This window comes from Tamandua tetradactyla, chromosome 18 (assembly GCF_023851605.1).
Source record: "Tamandua tetradactyla isolate mTamTet1 chromosome 18, mTamTet1.pri, whole genome shotgun sequence".
In the NCBI taxonomy this organism is placed as follows: domain Eukaryota; kingdom Metazoa; phylum Chordata; class Mammalia; order Pilosa; family Myrmecophagidae; genus Tamandua; species Tamandua tetradactyla.
The window spans coordinates 59,008,905-59,027,737 of NC_135344.1; the positions used below are offsets into that span (position 1 = coordinate 59,008,905).

Sequence of the window (18,833 nt, forward strand, 5' to 3'; positions counted from 1 at the left end):
AACTTATTCTGGAGAAATGTAGTGTGTTTCCAGGTGGTTGCAAGACAGTTGAGTACTGTGAGGTGAAACATATGTCTGTTACTGTGTTTTATTTGGAAATTAAGCATGTTTCATGGTGATGTGAATAGCTGCCGAGTTGACAAGGGGTGAACTGTGATAATTAGTTTCTGGTGTCAGCTTGGCCAAATGATTATGCTCAGTTGTCTGGCCAGGCAAGCAGTGACCTGACTGTTGCTGCAAGGATATTTCATGGCTGGTTGATATGCCAGAAGGCTGGTGTATTCACTCATCAGTTAGCTAACTGCGTCTGTGGCTAATTACATCTACAATCCACTAAAGTGTGCCTCCCAAGCATTCCAATAAGATAATCCAATCAGTCAAAGGCTTCTAAGGAAGAAGAGAAACTCGCACTGCTTTTTCATCCAGACCCTTCATCGGAGCTGCCAGCATCACAGTCTACCCTAAGGATTTTGGACTCTTCCATTCCCACAGTTGTGTGAGACACCTTTAGAAATCTCATATTTACAGATCTCTCCTGCTGGTTCTGTTTCTCTAGAAAACCCTGACTGACACAGGTGTTGTATTAGTTTGTAAACGAATGCACTATACCAGAAATAGAATGGCTTTTTTTCTTCATATGGGCAGTCTCCAGGAATCGAACGGGGGTCTCTGGCATGGCAGGTGAGGATTCCGCCACTGAGCCACCATTGCACCGCCCTTTAGATAAGTGGATTTTTTGTTGTTGTTAATTTTTTTTTAGAATGGCTTTTAAAAAGGGAATTTATTAAGTTACAGGCTTACAGTTCTAAGGCCATAAAAGTGTCCAGACTAGGGCATCCAGAGAAAGATGCTTTGAATCCAAGGGTAGGCCAATGTCTGTCACAGGGGAAGGCATGTGGCTGGCATCTGCTCGTCCTTGTTCCCCGCTCTGTTGGTCTAGCTTCTGACGCCAGCTGTTTCCTCTCTACGCTTCTGTGAGCATTCACTTGGCTCCTCTGGGATACAACTCTGGGTTCTGGCTTGAAGGAAAAGCTGTTTTTAGATTCCACAAGCCTAAAACAGTGCCTTGCATATGTATCCACTTGCAAAATTATGTCATTCACTAAGTTCATTTATATTTATTCACTAATGAAGATGAAGTAATCAATGTTGAGTGGCAAATTCTCTGCCCTGGTAACTCTTTACATTTCCTTATTCCTTCTTCTTTCCCTTAACAATTGTACACAACATCATAGATATTTGTGGACGACTCTAGTCCTGAGCTATACCCAAAGTACACTCCATCGTTTTCAGTTTCTTGCTGGATTTGTCATATCGACTATATTGAAGGTATTAATTTCCCATTTCTTGGTGTTTCCTATCCAAAGCTGAGGCTAAATTTAAATGCCAGCACTTCTAAATGTCTTTCCTACTCTTGTCCTCACTGATTTCATCCTCCCAACTCCTTTAGAATTGTGTACCACTTTTCAGTGTTATTATGGCTTATCTTTTTTATAAGTTTTTCATTGTACACTTTGTCTTCCAAATTAGATTATAAACTTCATAAGTCCAGGAATTTGTATATAAATGTATCACTTCTTTGCTGCACCCCTCTCTCCTTTCTCCAAACTCTCTTTTTTTCCCATTTTCCCCTTTTTTCCTCCCTTTCCTTCTTTCCTCTCCATCCACTCAGACCAATTTTTTATTGGTTTTTGAGGAAATATTAGTTACCACCAGAGGGCAGTGGAGAAGTCAGAGATAAATAGGATGGAAAAAGGCCATATATAGATTTAGCAGTTGATACAATGGGATTTTTTTTTCATTAAACTTTATTTTAATAGATCTCAAAATTCTGTGACAGATTTTTGGTTGTTATTTCCATTTCAAAAGTGCTACTTTAAAAACTAATAACTTAAAACTGCCACTCAAAAACAAATGGTCCACAAAACATTTCTTCTGAAGGTTTTAGAATGCATTGTTATCATTAACCGGTGTTCTAGTAAATTTAAATGGCCAACTGAGACAAAAAGTTCTGAGACCATTCTTCCACCACTGATTAAGACTGGGTGGCAGGTGTTACGGGCAATATTCATTTAGTCTTCTGAGCTTCCTGGGCAGACTTGGTGACCTTGCCAGCTCTAGCAGCCCTTTTATCCACTGCCTTGATGACACTTACAGCAACTGTCTGTCTCATATCATGAACAGCAAAATGAACCAGAAGAGGATAGTCAGAGAAGCTCTCAACACACATGGGCTTGCCAGGAACCATATCAATGATGGCAGAATCTCCAGATTTCAGGAATTTAGGGCCATCTTCCAGTTTCTTTCCAGAATGGCGATCAATCTTCTCCTTCAGCTCAACAAACTTGCAAGCAACGTGAGCTGTGACAATTCAGCACAGGTGCACAGCCAGCACTGATTTGTCCTGGATGGTTCAGAATGATCACCCGAGTAGTGAGGCCAGCTGCTTCCACTAATGGGTCATTTTTGCTGTCACAAGCTACACTGCCACAATGAACAGCTTTTACAGACACGTTTTTGACATTGAAACCCATATTGCCCCCAGGAAGAGCTTCACCTAAAGCTTCATGGTGCATTTCAACAGACTTTAACTTCAGTTGTCACGGTGACTGGAGCAAAGGTGACCACTAGGCCTGGTTTGAGAACACCAGTCTCCACTTGGCCCGCAGGCATAATACCAATACTACCAATTTTGTAGATGTCCTGAAGAGGCAGACGCAAGCCCTTGTCAGCTGGATGAGTAGGTGGCAGGATGCAATCCAGAGCTTCAAGCAGCATGGTTCCACTGGCATTGTCATCCTTAAGGATGCCTTTCCATCTCTTGAACCAAGGTATGTTAGTACCTGGCGTCAGCATGTTGCCATTCCAACCAGAAATTGGCATAAATGCTACTGTGTCAGGGTTGAAGCCAATTTTCTTAATGTAGATGCTGACTTCCTTAACAATTTCTTCATATCTCTTCTGGCTGTAGGGTGGCTCAGTGGAATCCATTTTGTTAGCACCAATAATTAGTTGTTTCACACCCAGAGTATAAGCCAGAAGGGCATGCCCATTCTTGGAGGTACCAGCTTCAAATTCATCAACACCAGCAGCAACAATCAGGACAGCCCAGTCAGCCTGAGATTTGCCTAATCATGTTTCAAATAAAGTCATGTTTCAAATGATGTTTTAGGGCATCGATGATGGTCACATACTATTTGCTGATCTCAACTTTCCACAGGGACATGTCAATGATAATTCTGCACTCACATTCAGCTTTCAGTTTATCCAAGACCCACGCATACTTGAAGGACCCCTTTCCCATTTCAGCAGCCTCCTTCCCCCAATTTTTTGTTTTATTTTATTTTTTGTTGAGCCCACTGCATCTGTAGATTCAGGCAAGTAGTGGACTTGCCTGAATTTACATGTCCAATAAACAACGGTGTTGATATGAGTCTTTTTCTGTTCCCATGTTGGCTTAAGATATAGCGACGGTTTTCACGACACGTGTTCTGGTGGCAAACCCACTGCGTAAAAGGATATAGTGGGATTTTATTAAGACCTATGCATTCTTTGGCTTTATAGAAACAGGTATGATTTGTTTAATTCTGCATGATAAATTTCAAGAGAGAAAAGTACAAGCTGTGTATCAGAATGCCATGATTGACTAGAGCATGAGAGCTGGTTGGATCATCTGGAAATGTAAGCCTGGAAAAGAAAAATCAAGGCAGCTCATGTTAGTTGTCTTTAAACTTTTAGAAGAATGGAATGTGGAAGGGGAATTACACAGCTTTATATTAAAAATTGAGGACCAACAGGTGAGAGTTGTGTGGAGACTGCACTGGCTTCCATTAAAGGAAGTTCCAACAGTTATAATATTGGGGGGAAAGTTGTTTGTTTCGCATTGGGAAGCAATGATCTCTTAGTCTAGGAAGTTCCCATGCTCAGGCTTGTGGAATACCTCTTCAGGATGTGGTTGAGAATAATCCAGATTTAGGTTTGAGGTTGGACTAGATGATTTCTGATGACTCTTCCAATTCTAAGATCTATGAGTCTGTGATTTGAGTCCTGCTTCCACTCTAGGCCCAAATACTGGCCTAACCACACGCCCCCCTCCTCCTTTAGGTCTTTCTGAGTTCAGTGAATGTACTAAAATCTCATCCTATGGTAACACATCAAGGCTGAGTTTTTGTCCTTGCTGTATCAGGTGTTGACGGGTGATTCAGGAATAGATAGTGGGATGAGTGGGTATCTGGAAAAGAGAAGTAGAGACTTTGAAGAGAAAGGTGGCTATTGAAAAGAATGGAGGTTATTGACAGGGTTGTTAGAGATTAAGAATAAGAGAGATGAGAAAAGGGAAGCGGGAGTAGAGGTGAATCAGGTACTTTCTGCATTCAAGGAACAGTGAAAAACTCAAATATGACAGGTAAGAGTCAAACTTATTGCAATAATTCAGAAAAATAAAAGTAGGGACGTCTACACTGTTGGCACAAATGGAAATGAGAATGTCCTTTAGGCTCTGGAAGTTTGTCAAAGATGTAGCTTCAGCCACCAAGTTAAGTTTTTACCCTCCTAGCAGGGAGTCTCACCTTTGTTTCCTACTCCTGTTTTGTACTCTAGGATCTCATTCTCTCTGTGCCATTGCTTCTGTTCTCCTGGTCCACTTCTTTCTATTCTATTTCTTGCTGTCCCTTAGTTTGTGCTTGCTTTCTTCTCTCACATCCCTCTATAAACCCTTCTGCATCTGCCCGGGCTAAGAATTCTACTTTGTATGCCTCACAGTCAAATATACCCAGAGATTTTCTAGATGTTTAATTGCCATTCAGTGCAGCCTTCTCTGCTGGGTAGAGTATATTCATAGGCGTTGGGAAGCCTAATAGAAAGGTGCCACCTAGTTAGGCCCCACCCCTGCTCATTCTGCTGAGCCAAGAATAGTGTAAGGAAGCCCTTGAAAGGGCCTACGGTCAGGGTAGATTTTCTAAGGCTTCCAAGAAGGGGTAGAAAACTGTTAGACACATTGCTGGACCATCCAATAATGGATGGAGAAGCAGGGTCTATTCATTATGAAAAAATTTGTAAAAACAGATAGAGCAGGAAAAATTCCCAAGGAGCCATGCCTTACAGGAAACGTTCTCAAAGAGAAGGGCTTGATTGATAAATAACAATCCAGGGTAAAAGGCTTCAATGGGCGTTTTCGTGAATGTGGTTGCCCACCATCCATTCCTCCTCTGGTAAAAAGACCATATGAGAATTCTGTGCTGTGCTGTGCTGTGTGTGTGTGTGTACGTGTGTGTGTGTGTGTGTGTGTGTGTGTGTGTGTGTATGTGTGTTGGGGAGTGGCAGGGGGGAATACCTCTCCTATTGAAGGTAGTCTAGGTGGGGCTGTGAGCCAACGTGCCTAATCTGTCTGTCAAAAATGACCCTCATGCTCTCAATTTTGCTCCTTACAACGCAAGACAAAAGGACAGGAAAACAAAAGTAATTGGGACTTAATCTTTCATAGCACCCTGGAAAAACTAAAGACTAACTTCTACCTTGATCCTTGGAGGTACCTCAGTCTTGCCCTTTCCAGGCCAGATTTTCGGAAGTATTTCTTTGATATCCAAATGATACATCCCTCATTTGCTTAAATTAACCAGTGTCAGCATTTGTTGCTTGCAGCCAAGAAACTATACAGATATAGGGTCATTTAAAAACTTTTTGTGTGGAGACCCAGCAAAGCCAATCCTTGGTGGAAGGCAGTTGCTTAGACATCTGGGTGTCACATCTCTAGGAAAGGAGGGAGAATTAAGTCTAGATTCAAATAATTTTAAGATCTGAAAATACAAACTCATGTATTTTTGTTATTAACTAAATGTAATGGCACAAATGACAAACAAAACTTAAATAGCTTTAAAAGGAAAGAAAAACCACTAAAGACTTCAAAGCCTTGATGGTCTGGAGTTAATAATAACTATGAAGTGCTTAATATGTAGGTATGGAGGATGGTTAACTTCTCCCAACTCAACAATTTGTCTGGATTTGCCTGATGACATCTGACCTACTTTTCTACATTCCAGGCAGTAATTTCCCAAGGCCCTCCCCAAAGTCTCAATCTATAAACTCCTCCTTTTAATAAGACTTAACAAGCTTTTAGTGAGCTTCTGCCATACTTCATTGCCACACTGGCACCAGGGGAGCGCTTGTAAATCATGAAAGATACATAGCGCATTCTGGGGTGTTTCAGGCTTGAGACAAAACTACAGGGCCATGAACATCAGGTACTATAATCTGGAGGGAATCAATGGGATGTGGAAAGGGGAGAAAAATGGTGGAGGTCTATGGGCTCCTAAGTTTCCTGAACCAAATAAACAAAAATCCCTAGGCTTGTCCAGTCTGAACTAAGCAATAGGCAATTCTGGTGAAGGGCATCGGGTCTAAAGTTACCATTTCCTTTTTAATTTGGTTCAGGCAGACATGGGAATGGCAAGGCAAAGAGTTAGTTATTCTTGAATCCTTTTCCATTCATCCAGAGCCTTGCATTTTTTTTCATACTCACATACATTGTAGACAGGATGAGATCGTTACTTTAACCTGCTCCATGCAAAATTAAAATATGTCCCTGCTTGTAAGAGAGAAGGAAGATAGAAGAAAATACTCATTGGTTCCAGTTCTATTTCTGCCAAATGTTTCTCAAAAGGGAATACGCTGTGATTGGGAACAAGATGGCAATTGCTTTGTTATCTTAGACCTGCACTGTCCAACATGGTAGTCTTAGTCTGATGTTGCTCTTTACATTTAAATTAAATAAAATTAAAAATTCAACTCTTAAGTTACACTAGCCACATTTCAAATGCTCAGTAGCCATGGCTAATGGTTACTGTTTTGGACAAGACAGAATTATAGAATGCTTTCATCATTGTAGAAAGTTCCATTAGACAGCAGTGTTTTAGAATAATGAACACCTGTCCTAGTCTTGGACACAAATACCAAGGAGATATCTTCCCCTAAAAACTCTTTATGTGGATATTAAAGAGAATCTGGTAAAAATATAGTACAAATTAGTAATTTGGTAATTGTAACTTTTCTTGTGGATAATTATAAGGATTAACTCTTCATCCTCCTATGGGCTAGGATCTATTTTAATTTACACTCTCAAGGAAGGAACTGCGAAGTCCAAGTCCTGAAGTTAGGCAATTAAATCATAAGAGTGAGTTATGAAGAATACTGTGCAATCGTGGAAAATTATTTCGAGTCAATTTTTATTTTGGCTGTGCAGAAGGTTCGATATCCTAAGAAAATAGCCCTGTGATTTCTTCTTTGCAAGGCAATTATGATTGCCTTAGCTACCATGCATTTTGTAGTTGAAATATTGTGCTAGTCAAGTGCCTATTTTATTAATAAAAAATGATGCTAGTCTGGGACACACACAGAGCTGCTTATGTTCTCTGAAGATACCATTCTAAAAGGTCTACCACAGAACGCATCACAGGTAACGCAATGACCAACAGGTACATAATAGGTTCTCAATCTGTTTCTAAAGCTACAGACCCATTAAACACGATCCATATGAACTTTTCATTACAAAAGAACATTTCCACTAAATAAAAATTGGAAAATTCAAGGAAGTAGAAAAAACGTTCATAACCTCTTCATTTCCTGTCGTTTTAGCGGTACATAATTCTTGTTTTTAAGATGTAATTATAACAGAGTTTTAACCTTCACCTTATAGAGTATTTGCTAGCTGCCTCTAGTTAGATCCCTTGAGCATCTAGACTGAAGAGGGGGTCTTTCATGAAGGATGATTTGATGAGGGGAGGGAGTGCTAGAAGTTCAGTAAATCCTCATTTCTGTATGTATTCCTCACCCATAACTATTTTATAAGGGTTACACCAGTATGGCATGTTAGGGTCGTCCTTTGACACGTGGGAAGAAAAACGAGTGTCCTAATTACGCTGCCAACTACTTTCCTTGGGTCAAGTCGCAACAAAAGCAAAAAAGAAAGACACATATATTCATACATATGGGCAGCTGGGCGATTAAGCAGTTTTAGTAACAAATTTCAGAGTATTAACCCAGTCCTTCTAATCTGCAGTCTCGGGGTGGGGGGGTGGCTTCTTCTTTCCGCCGGGAGCCACTGCGCGGTGTCCTGCGGTGGTGTCCTCGCCCTCCGCTCGCCTCGGGGCGCGGTGGGACTGCAGGAAGGCAGGGCCCCTCCCGCGGCGGTTGGGAAAGCCTGGAAGCCGCGGCCTGGAAAGGGTCGCGCGGGCCACGTGTCCGCTCAGGCGCACTCGGGGGGCGGGGCCGGGGGCGGGGCCACTTAGCGGAGGGAGCGCGCCTGGCGTCTTGCGGTCCGCCCAGTTCCCAGCGCCTGGACCCCGACGCGACGTTCGGCTGGGGCCGAGGGGCGTGCGAGCCAGAGCGGGCGACTGGCCGGCTCACCGTCGTAGGGCGGAGCGGAAGTCTGCAGTCGCGGCCCCCGCCTCCGGTGCAGGCGAATTCGGGTGACCGCCTAGGTCGGTTTGTCGCGGCCGCTTCTCTGAGCGCGGGTTCCCGCCTGCTTGGTGCTCGGCGGAGGGTGGTGGGCGCTTGACTCCTGTGAGGCCCGAGGCGGGTCAGGGTCATGGCGCGGCGCTGCTGTGCGCGCAGCCCGACTTGGTGCCGCTGCTGGAAGTTAGTTGTTAAAAGTAGCAAGATGTTGGTGTTTGTTATTTTTCCAGTTCGGAGTCCCATTCCCTGCCAGGCAGTCAACTGCGTGCTTTCTAGGTACTTTCGTGCGTGAAACGTACCTTTTAGACTCCTGCTAACAAAAGGGGGATTGTTTCACAATGGAACGCACGAGCTGTTCATGTGACCCCGTTCTCAGTGGACCGCATGGTCGATTAAGCGTGAAAAAATATTGCAGGGGCTTCAAAAACAGCTTGAAAAACTGCAGCTGCAAAATAGAAACATTGGAGATTCCCTTACTGCGTGGCCCCATTGATTGGCAGGAGGCTTGAAAGGATTTTCTTGATTTAGTTAATATTAGTTTCAGCTGTCACTTTACTCGGGCGATATTTTGAAATTGAACTGTTGGTGTGACGTTAAGACTGGATGTTGCAAATGTAGCTTTCAGGCTTTTGTGGATAGTTGATAATATAATTAAAACAGCATCAAAATCAGTGGTGTGATTTTTTTCCCCTGAAAACTTGTGATCCTTCAGCTTTTACACTGTAGCAGATGCGTTCTGTATGTAGGATTATGAACGTCCTCACACCTCTCTACTCATTTGGAAAACACCTTGTTAATTTGTTTTGAGAGCTTCCGGTGGGACGTCCTAAGCCTGACAGTGAAATTATATTTTGCATCCAGAGTGATAGGTATAAATTCTGAATCCCCAAGGTTAAAATTAAAAGATCTCTGTATTAACTACAGAATGCTTACAAAGTCCACCCTCTTTTCGTCCTGTAATCCTAGACAACTGGACGGGCTGCCTTTACAATCTGTAGGAAAAAAGGGTGAAAACTGTCAGTGACATTAAGGAAAACAATTAGCTATTTTTCATTTCTCCCAGGCAGAGTAAGTCTCCCATAGTAATTGAACAACTGATACTGAAAATAGGAGTAACTGCTGCGAATTGATTGGGTTTGTTGGAAAACCGTTATATCTCAGAGTAGGGTGAAGGTCGTTTGTCACATGACACTAAGTATCTCAGTGTGAATCAGTAGACGTTTGTGATGGGTTGGCTGTTCCTTGTCTCTGGAGGACCCTCCTTGCAGGTATTGTTGGAGCAGTATTTAGATCTGTGTTTCAAAGTAGCTGAATATTATTTATATTAAAAGTTTTCTCCTCACCCTTCTCCCCAAAGGGAAATGAACTTTGAACTAGGTTGAAGAATACACCTGGTCTTTTTAGTGATAAAATAGTGCAGTATTCTGTTAAATAATTGTTTTTTTCACCTTGTGATTTTATTGTTTGTAGAGATACATCCTTAAGTTTGATCATAATACTTTTAAGGTGGAACTGTCATGGCAGTTTCTTACCTCTTGACATTAATAGAAGCAAACGTTTTGTACATTATATGTATTCACTGAGAAAAGTGGTCAAAGTAGAAATCAGTTTAATTAAAACCCAGAAGAGAGAGAATAAGATAGTGAGTACATAGAAATTTGAAATCTTTCAGAACCTTGTCACTTGTTTCAGGCCGTGTCTGATGACTATTAGAACTTTATTGGTGACTTCCTAAATTCTTTGCATTTCCTACAAAGAGGACAAGTGTTAACGACATAGGCACCCGCTATACCAATCTCACCAGAATTCTGTAGTGAAATGTCAGAAAAGATACGGTGCTGCACTCTGTACAATATATATATTAATTGATGGTCATGAATGGATCTTATATGATGTTTTTGGTCCCTAAAAATGTTTTTCCCATCACTTTACTGACCTCTCCTACCAGTACTACCTCATCAGTTTTGAGGGACTGCAAGATGGACAAGAATAGAAAGTTTAAGGCTATTAGTAAGAGGTAGGATATACTAGGTCACACACTTTCTCTTAATTCTTTTACTCATCATCCTGAAAATAGGAAATTACTGTTCTCTGTAGTGAAAGCAGCCCTTAACTGTTCGTTTTCCTGTCGTATGACAATAGGAAGTTACCACATGCTTTTATTTTGTTGCTTAAAGTTTTCCTTTAAAGAGAAACTTCTGGCTATATGAGGTATTAGTCAGCATTATTATACATGCGTTTAATTCAGTTTGAAAGATAATTTTCAGATGTGAAATAATTAAATGGGAAAAACTTAAGTGCATTTTGTCTAAAATTTAAGGAAGATCAGCAGGCAGTTCTCGCCTGCTGTGCCTGTGACCTGGGTTTGATTTCCGGTGCCTGCCCATGCAAAAAAAAAAAAAAAAAAGTTAACTGTTTAATCAGCCCCAAGAGTTTTTAATTATCTAATCTGCTCTTTGCGTCTTCATATCCAGCCTGTTTTAAAACAGTAATGTTTTTCAGAATCTATCAAGCTCAAACTTAAATCACATGTGGAGCTGAGCGTTAGCTGTTAGCTGTTCAAGCAGATACAGTGTACTTATGGTTAAACAATTTCATAACGCAGGGCCATGAAGCTTATTTAATTTTCACCAATTTTAATAAAGATTAGGTTTTTCAACTGGATATAGGTAAAGCCATAAATGCCCAATAAATAGAGTCAATCTCTTGATCTCTCTGGCATCCAGGTCACGGTGGTTGTGTAAAGAATATGTTTAGTAATGCAAATATTTTAAATATACAGTGAAGAATAATTTGGATTAAATATTTACACTAATATCAATGGTTTACAAATGATAGTATGGCTGGTTATAGCCAGTTCTCCAGTATATCTTCTCTAATTAAAGAGATCGTGCTCTCCCCGTGAAGTGTGGGAGAAAGATCAAAGGTGCCGGTGGATTTATACAGAGAGGGTTGGTTTAACAAATGAGTATGATTGCTGAATCATTATATTAATATTTCTTTTAGTTTTCACTGTCTTACAGCAGCTAGAAGTAAAAGCCTAAAATTGTGAAATTGTAACCTATACAAAGTCTGAAATCTGTTCTACAACTAATTGTTGCGATGTGCTTTGAAATTTATTGCTTTTTTGTATATATGTTATTTTTCACAAAAAAGAAAAAAAGTCGCTTGTGATAATAAAAATATATATTTATTCCTTCTAGCCTCCAATGTTCTGGAGCAGCTAGAAGGAAAAATCTGAGATGATGCTATGGTAGCTCATGACAAACTCTGGGATCTGTAACTACATGTTGAAGCGTGCTTTGAAAACGATTGCTTTTTTCTTTGCTTTGAATATATGTTATATTATACAAAAAAGCTAAAAAAAAAAAGATCATGGTCTTTATCAGGGCACAAAGACTTATTAAGGAAATGAGAGAAAAGTGTCACCTAGTTAAAAATTAAGTGACTTTTAATTTCATTTTATATTATTTTAAGAAAGAGACGAGTGCTTTCTTATAAATGAAGTTTATAATTTGTTGTTGTTTCCCTTCAGTTACCATGTTTAGAGATCTCATTTCAATTATTAAAGCTTCTTAAAATGAGGAAATCAAACTATAATTCAGATTCAGTTTCCTCAGGGCTCACAATAACTAGAATCAGTGGCCTTTCATTTTAGGGGCTGAACTCGGTTTTACGAGATTTTGTAGCATTAATATTATTTCACCCCTTGGTTAGATGTTCTAGATTCTGGTGCTGAGCCTGCTGTTATACACTCAGCAAATAACTTTACCTCTGTGCTTTTCAATTTTCTTGACTCTAAAATGAGACTGTTGGATTAAATATGAGGTGCAAACGTTTGAATTCCTAGCATTTAATTGTTATTTGTGATATCACAAATTAACAGTTTTATGTACACACTTGCACTTATGTATATGAACGCATCAGTGAGCCTTTTGATTGTTTGCTAGGAACTAAGAAGATTTAGCACAAAATTTTATTTTCTTGCCCGTTTTAGTAGTTACTTTAATTTTTAATACTTTCCTGGTATTAAGAAGAATTCAACATAAAACAGAACATGTTAAACAGCTTACTGCCTGGTGTGCAGTACTAATCACACTATTTTTGCTTTTTTAAGAATCAGTAAAATATATATATTTGTAAAAGTGTGTATTCATAAACATTTCATTTTTCTCACTGTTAAAATTCTTAGTATGCAGTGTATTTCAAATATTATTCAAATACTGTTTTAATAATGTAATACCAAGCATCAGATTATTACCTGAGAATTTTTTACGTTATCGCAACATATATATAAATATTTTTATTGTTAAATTTAACATATAATCAAAGAGAATAAAGAAAACAATGATTTTCAACATGTCAACAAGTAGTTATAGAACAGATTTCAGAGTTTGTTATAGATTACCATTCTACTATTTAAGATTTTTCCTTCTACCTGCTTCAAAGCACTGGAGGCTAGAAGAAATTTTTTTTTCTTTTTTTGTGAAAAATAACAGTATATACAAAAAAGCAATAAATTTCAAAGCACATTGCAACAATAAGTTGTAGAACGGATTTCGGTGTTTGGTATGGGTTGCTATTTCACAATTTTAGGTTTTTCTAGCTGCTCTAAAATCCTGGAGACTAAGAGAAATATCAGTGTAATGATTCAGCAGTCATACTCATTTGTTAAACCTGACCTTCTCTGTGTAACTCCATCATCACCTTTGATCTTTCTCCTACTCTTTAGGGGTATTTGGCCTATACCCATTCTAACTTTTTCATTTTGGAAGGGGCTGCTGATAATGTGGAATAGGTGGATGGGACTAGTTGATGTTCTGGAGAGGCTGGTCTCTCTGCATTTCAGGACTTCTCTGCTACAGGGACATATGTGGAGGTTGTAGGTTTCTGGAAAGTTACTCCAGTGCATGGAACCTTTGTAGAATTTTATATATTGTCCTAGATGTTCTTTAGAATTGTACCTTATTTGTTACACTTCTTTTCCCCCTTTTGTCCAGGATGGCATTGTTGATTCTACAGTGCCAGGCCAGACTCATCCCTGAACGTCATCTCCATCGCTGTCAGAGAGGCTTTCACCCCTGGATGTCATGTCCCACGTAGCGGGGAGGACACTGATTTCACTTGCAGAGTTGGGCTTAGAGAGACAGAGAGGCCACATCTGAACAACAAAAGAGGTCCTCTGGAAGTAGCTCTTAGGCTGCAGCATATATTTTTAAACAATTTTTAAATAGACATTCTTTGGCATTGTTAATAGTATAAGAGCTATTTGCCAATTGTGAGACATGTACGTCATAGGTATTTTACAGATGTTTCCTGATGCTTTATGGTGTCTAGTTAAATATTGTTATACCTATGACTGAAGGAACTTAGCCTAGTGATTTTGAACTTTAACTTTTTAAATACTTTTAAGAGTTCTGTTCTTCAAAGAGGCACATTGTTTAATAATTTGAGTTTCTCTTACCCCAAGGTGAATTAACTGGGATTGTTGAACTTTATTATCTTTCATTTCACTAGGGATTTTCTACTTTGATTCTCTACAAATTAAGCTGGAGTTATAAGGAAAAATATCAGTTCAAATTATAGCATAATAGACACCTGACCAAATTTAGCAAGTAATAATTGTCCTTTAAACTGCAAGTTTTAGTGTCTCTGTCAAAATCTCAGAAGTGTTGGGGCTGCAGAATTTACCCACTATATTGATTGAAGATTTAGTGACATGGACTAACTGTTAATTATGGGCACCAGTTTAAGTAGATCATTTACAATGTTTATGAAACAAAAAATTATAAACTTACTTTCCTAAAACATTATTTAGAATTAGAAGCCAAGTTTCTCCTAGTGGTCCTTAGAGGAGAGCAAGCCAGGCAAAAATTATCTATAGATTCCCAAAGCTCAAAATGTTTTTGCCTAGTTATTTCCTTGAAAATATTTCTCTTGGCCATTAAAATCTCCTAAATAGAATCTAAACACTGAGCTTGGAATTGCATGAGCTTGAAAAGAGTGGCTGAAAACTGTCCACTCAGCCATTGTGAAAAATACTATTTGTGCTGAAAAAATATGGCTTACATCCATTTCTGCTAGCTGCATTAAGGAATTGCTTCTCTTTGTCTTTCAATTTAAACATCAGATACAAGTCACTTTTTTCATAATAAATGCTCATGATTTGAAAGAATGTTTTTTAATTTGCTCAACATGTGAGCTTGGATTCTTTTTATTTTGTGCTTTATTTTCTTAAAGTTAACTGCTAATCACAGAAATTATATAGTGTATAAATTTGAGATGCGTTAAGTTAAACAAAGAACTATATAGCCCTAAATAATTTGAAAGTGTGTATTTTTGAAAAGTTCTCCCTTCTTTGAAATGATTCTAATTTATTCTATATCATGAAAATAAAGCTTTATTAATTTTTTTTTCACTAAAGTTGTACAATTTGTAAGACATTGCCTTCACGTCTGCCTCTCAGGAGACTTGATTGCTTTGCTCTGAAATCCCAAACTAAGTCCACATTCATTCAGTTAATTAATGTTTTATTACTTGGTGCTAGGGATCTGTGTAGTGGGAAGCCTAACAGACTTGGGTTACAGTTTAGTCTAGGGACAAATAAGTGACTGCATGAGTATCTACAGACTGATACATTGTGGCAAATGTGAGGTGCAGTGAGGGTTTATAAATGGGACCTAGTTGAGCTTGGGGATGGAGAGAGCCAGTTGTCCCTCTCTTTAGAAATAGGAGTAACCATTTATTTGTAAATTTAAGTTCTCCTAATGTAGGCCTGGTTTTATTCATTAGGGGGTCATCAGAGTTTAGAATGATGCCTGGAATATGGCAGTAAGTGTTTATTAATTCATCTCCTTGTGCTATAGAGAGCTAGGGAAGGTGTTACTGGGGAAACTGCAACTTCTTGAGAGTGTCACATAGGACACCTTGCCCAGCCTGGTCTAGTGGGGGTGGTACCTGGATACTCACCTAAGGAATAAGTGGGTTGTCCGCATACACAGGTCTGGATAGACAGCAGTGGATTTTTGGTAATGATGGGTTTGGGGTGAGTAAAGGAATTGTAATGAATGGTGTCATACCTTGGTTTGGAACATTTTCTTAGTATTTTCTTTCTTTTCAGCACAGCTGGGAGGGACAAAACTCATTTTATTATACTAGTCTAGTTGAACTTCTATCATTTTAGGAAGTTGTGGTAGTTAGGTTCAGGTGTCAACTTGGCCAGCTGAAGATACCTAGTTTTGTTGCTGTGGACATGAGCCAATGTCATGTGAAGCTCATCTGTTGTTGATTACATCTGTAGTCGGCTAGGAGGCGTGCCTGCTGCAATGAATGACGTTTGATTTAATTAGCTGGTGCTTAAATGAGAGAGCACAGCATAGCACAGCCCAAGCAGCTCAGCATACCTTGTCTCAGCACTGGCAGCTCAACCCAGGCCTTTAGAGATGCAGAAAGGAATCACCCCAGGGAAAATTGTTGGAACCCAGAAACTTGGAGAGAAGGCCAGCAGAGATTGCCCTGTGCCTTCCCATGTAAGAGAAAACCTCAGTTGAAAGTTATCTGCTTTACTTCGAGGTTTTTAACTGAATAAGTCACCTTTTATTAAGAGCCAATCCATCTCTAGTGTGTTGCATTCTGGCAGCTTTGGCAGACTAAAACAGAAGTTTATTCAGCTTTTAAATTACAGATATTTTTGGAGTTGTGTGATTTTGACTGGGTGTTAGAGCCATTGGGAAGTTATTTTGCTATACAAATGTATTTTTCCTGTTTTCTGCTCTTAACACATACAATGATTTGTTTATTGAGGCAAGTTTAAACATATGTATGATTGTCATAAACTCATTTCCAAGGGGAGTTAGAAGAAGGTATCACTCCTCCCTGCCACCCCCACCCTGCCACTCTATATTTTAAACAGTGTAAGTTAAAATAGCCAGCGGTGCCTTACAGCATTTTGGGATTTGTCCTCAAGGTATAGTTTATTTGATCAAGTCCTAAGTTTTACAGTCAGAAAACCTTAACAGTCTGCTTAGCCTCCAGATGTACTAACCAACATTGATGGGTGTGGTGTCAAAATTGCTTTCAAAAGGAGAAAATGTCTTAATTGTTTTAAGAGTATTTCTTAGACAGGTGCCTGTCTTAAAAATAGATTCCTTAGGAACTTAAACATAGAACAATGTTGTTGTTGTTTTTTCCTGCCTTGGTGAGGTTTAACTTTTTTTTTTCCCTCAAATTCATTGCATAAAATTTGTTCATTTTTGCCATATTTCCTTTGCTATATTTCATTTGATAAATGGGGCCAAAGGTGCTATCAAATTTACCCATGTGTTGCTGGAAGGCTGCATTTAATGCTGTGAAAAACCATTATGGCTTTAACTTAAACAATCCAATATGTGTATATTTTCAATTGGGCCACACTTTAAATTAACATTTTTAAGAGATCCTATTTACACTAGGTTCATACCTACATGAATGTATAATAAGATAAAGAACATGTCTAAACTGGGGTACGTTATTCAGTCTACTGCAATACCAAAATCAAAAACATATGAGAAAAGAAAATAGCAGGCCAATGTGAATCATGAGTGTGGATGCAAAAAAACTATACAAAATATTAGCCAAAAAAAATCCTGATTTGCTTTTTTAAGAAAATATTGCTATCTTCACGCACTCTAGAATCCATTCAAAGTATACAATCAGTGGCTTACAGTATCATCACATAGTTATATATTCATCATCATGATCACCTTGAGAACATTTGCATCATTCCAGAAAAACAAAAAGAAGAGAAAACCCATGCATCCTGTACCCCTTACCTGTCCCTTTCATTGACCACTGATATAGTAATCTACCCCAATTTTTTTGTCCCATTATCCCCTCCCCCCGTTATTTATGTATTTTTGTCCTTGTTCTTTACTCATCTATCTGTAGCCTGAATAAAGGGAGCATCAGACACAAGGTTTTCACAATCACACCGTCACTTTGTAGAAGTATATAGTTTTACAATCATCTTCAAGAATCAAGGCTACTAGAATACAGTTCGACAGTTTCAGGTACTTCCCTCTAGCTCCTCCAATACACCATAAACTATTAAGGGGTATCTATATAATGCATAAGAATGACCTCTGAGATAACCTCTCAACTCTGTTTGAAATCTCTTAGCCACTGAAACTTTGTCTCATTTCTCTCTTCTGCCTTTTTGTCAAGAAGGTTTTCTCTATCTGATGATACTGGGTCCCAGCTCATCCCCAGGAGTCATGTCCCCCATTGTCAGGGAGATGTACACCCCTGGGAGTCATATCCCGCATCGGGGAGAGGGCAGTGAGTTCACCTGCCAAGTTGGTTTGGAGAGAGAGCCCACATCCAAGCAACAAAAGAGGTTCTCTGGGGTGACTCTTGGGCCAAAGTAGGCTTAGCCTATCCTTTGCAGAAATAAGTTTCATAGGGGCAAACCCCAAGATCAGGTGCTCAGCCTATTGATTGGTTGTCCCCACTGCTTTTGAGAATATCAGAAATTTCCCAGATCGGGATGTTTAATGTTTCCTCCTTTTTGCCCCATCCCCCAAGGGGACTTTACAAATACTTTTTTACCTCTCTGCCCAAATTACTCTGGGTTATATCAAGACATCACACTAACCTGTACGAATCAATAAGATCTTGAATCCTTATTCAAGATTCCATGAAATTATAGTGTTTGAATAAACTGACCATATACATTAAATTAGATAGTGCACCACCCAAAATATATATTTTTTGCACCAAATAAACATCTCTTCCTTTGGTCTTACACAGAAATTGAAGTTTTAAATATAGACCATATCATCCTTTACTCTGTATTCTGACTTATGTTAGTCCTTCCTATCCACATTAGCTTCATTCATAAATTTAGTCCAAATCTAATCACTTTTTCAACTTTTTTAACAGTTGCTAAATGGGGCAATGCTAACTTTCATACTTCACTGCTCTAACTCTGAGTCTCAGGTGTGACACAATTACCCGGAGTTTCAGGGAACAACCAGGTTATACACAAATAACTCAGTATTTCAGAATTTACAGTTGTACTCCTGAATAGATGTGACTGCTTTAAGAGTTTACAGTCTAGGAACCTGTGCAGTAGGCCCTAACCTGATAACCCATGCTCTCAACTTCACTTCTCCAAGTTTGTATATTATAGTTAGTCCATATGAGTGAGGCATGATAATATTTGTCTTTTTGTTTTGACATTTCATTCAACATACTTTCCTCAAGATTCGTTCACCTAGTTGCCTCTGTAGTAAGTAAACACCAGTTTCCCCTTCCATTTCCCGGTCGTTGTACCCGGGCCACCTCCATCCATTGCGAATTGTGAACATGCCACCATAGATACTAGTGTCCATTCTTGTCCCTACTCT

General features: G+C 39.2%; 1 protein-coding gene and 1 pseudogene across 4 annotated transcripts in view; one reads left to right on the forward strand and one right to left on the reverse strand.

Annotated features, from left to right (window-relative positions):
* Positions 1-2,068: 2,068 nt before the first annotated feature.
* On the reverse strand, positions 2,069-2,991 carry LOC143662669 (elongation factor 1-alpha 1 pseudogene; annotated as a pseudogene).
* A 5,329-nt stretch (positions 2,992-8,320) lies between these two features.
* Positions 8,321-18,833, forward strand: part of OSBPL1A (oxysterol binding protein like 1A) — a 264,203-nt gene continuing 253,690 nt past the window's right edge. For 2 of the 4 annotated variants that reach the window (XM_077135756.1, XM_077135759.1), the window contains exon 1: positions 8,322-8,474. The gene's annotated coding sequence lies outside the window, so the exon portion shown is untranslated. Of the gene's footprint in view, positions 8,475-9,517; positions 9,717-18,833 lie in introns of those variants that run through there. The other 2 variants (XM_077135758.1, XM_077135757.1) reach the window with 2 other exon arrangements.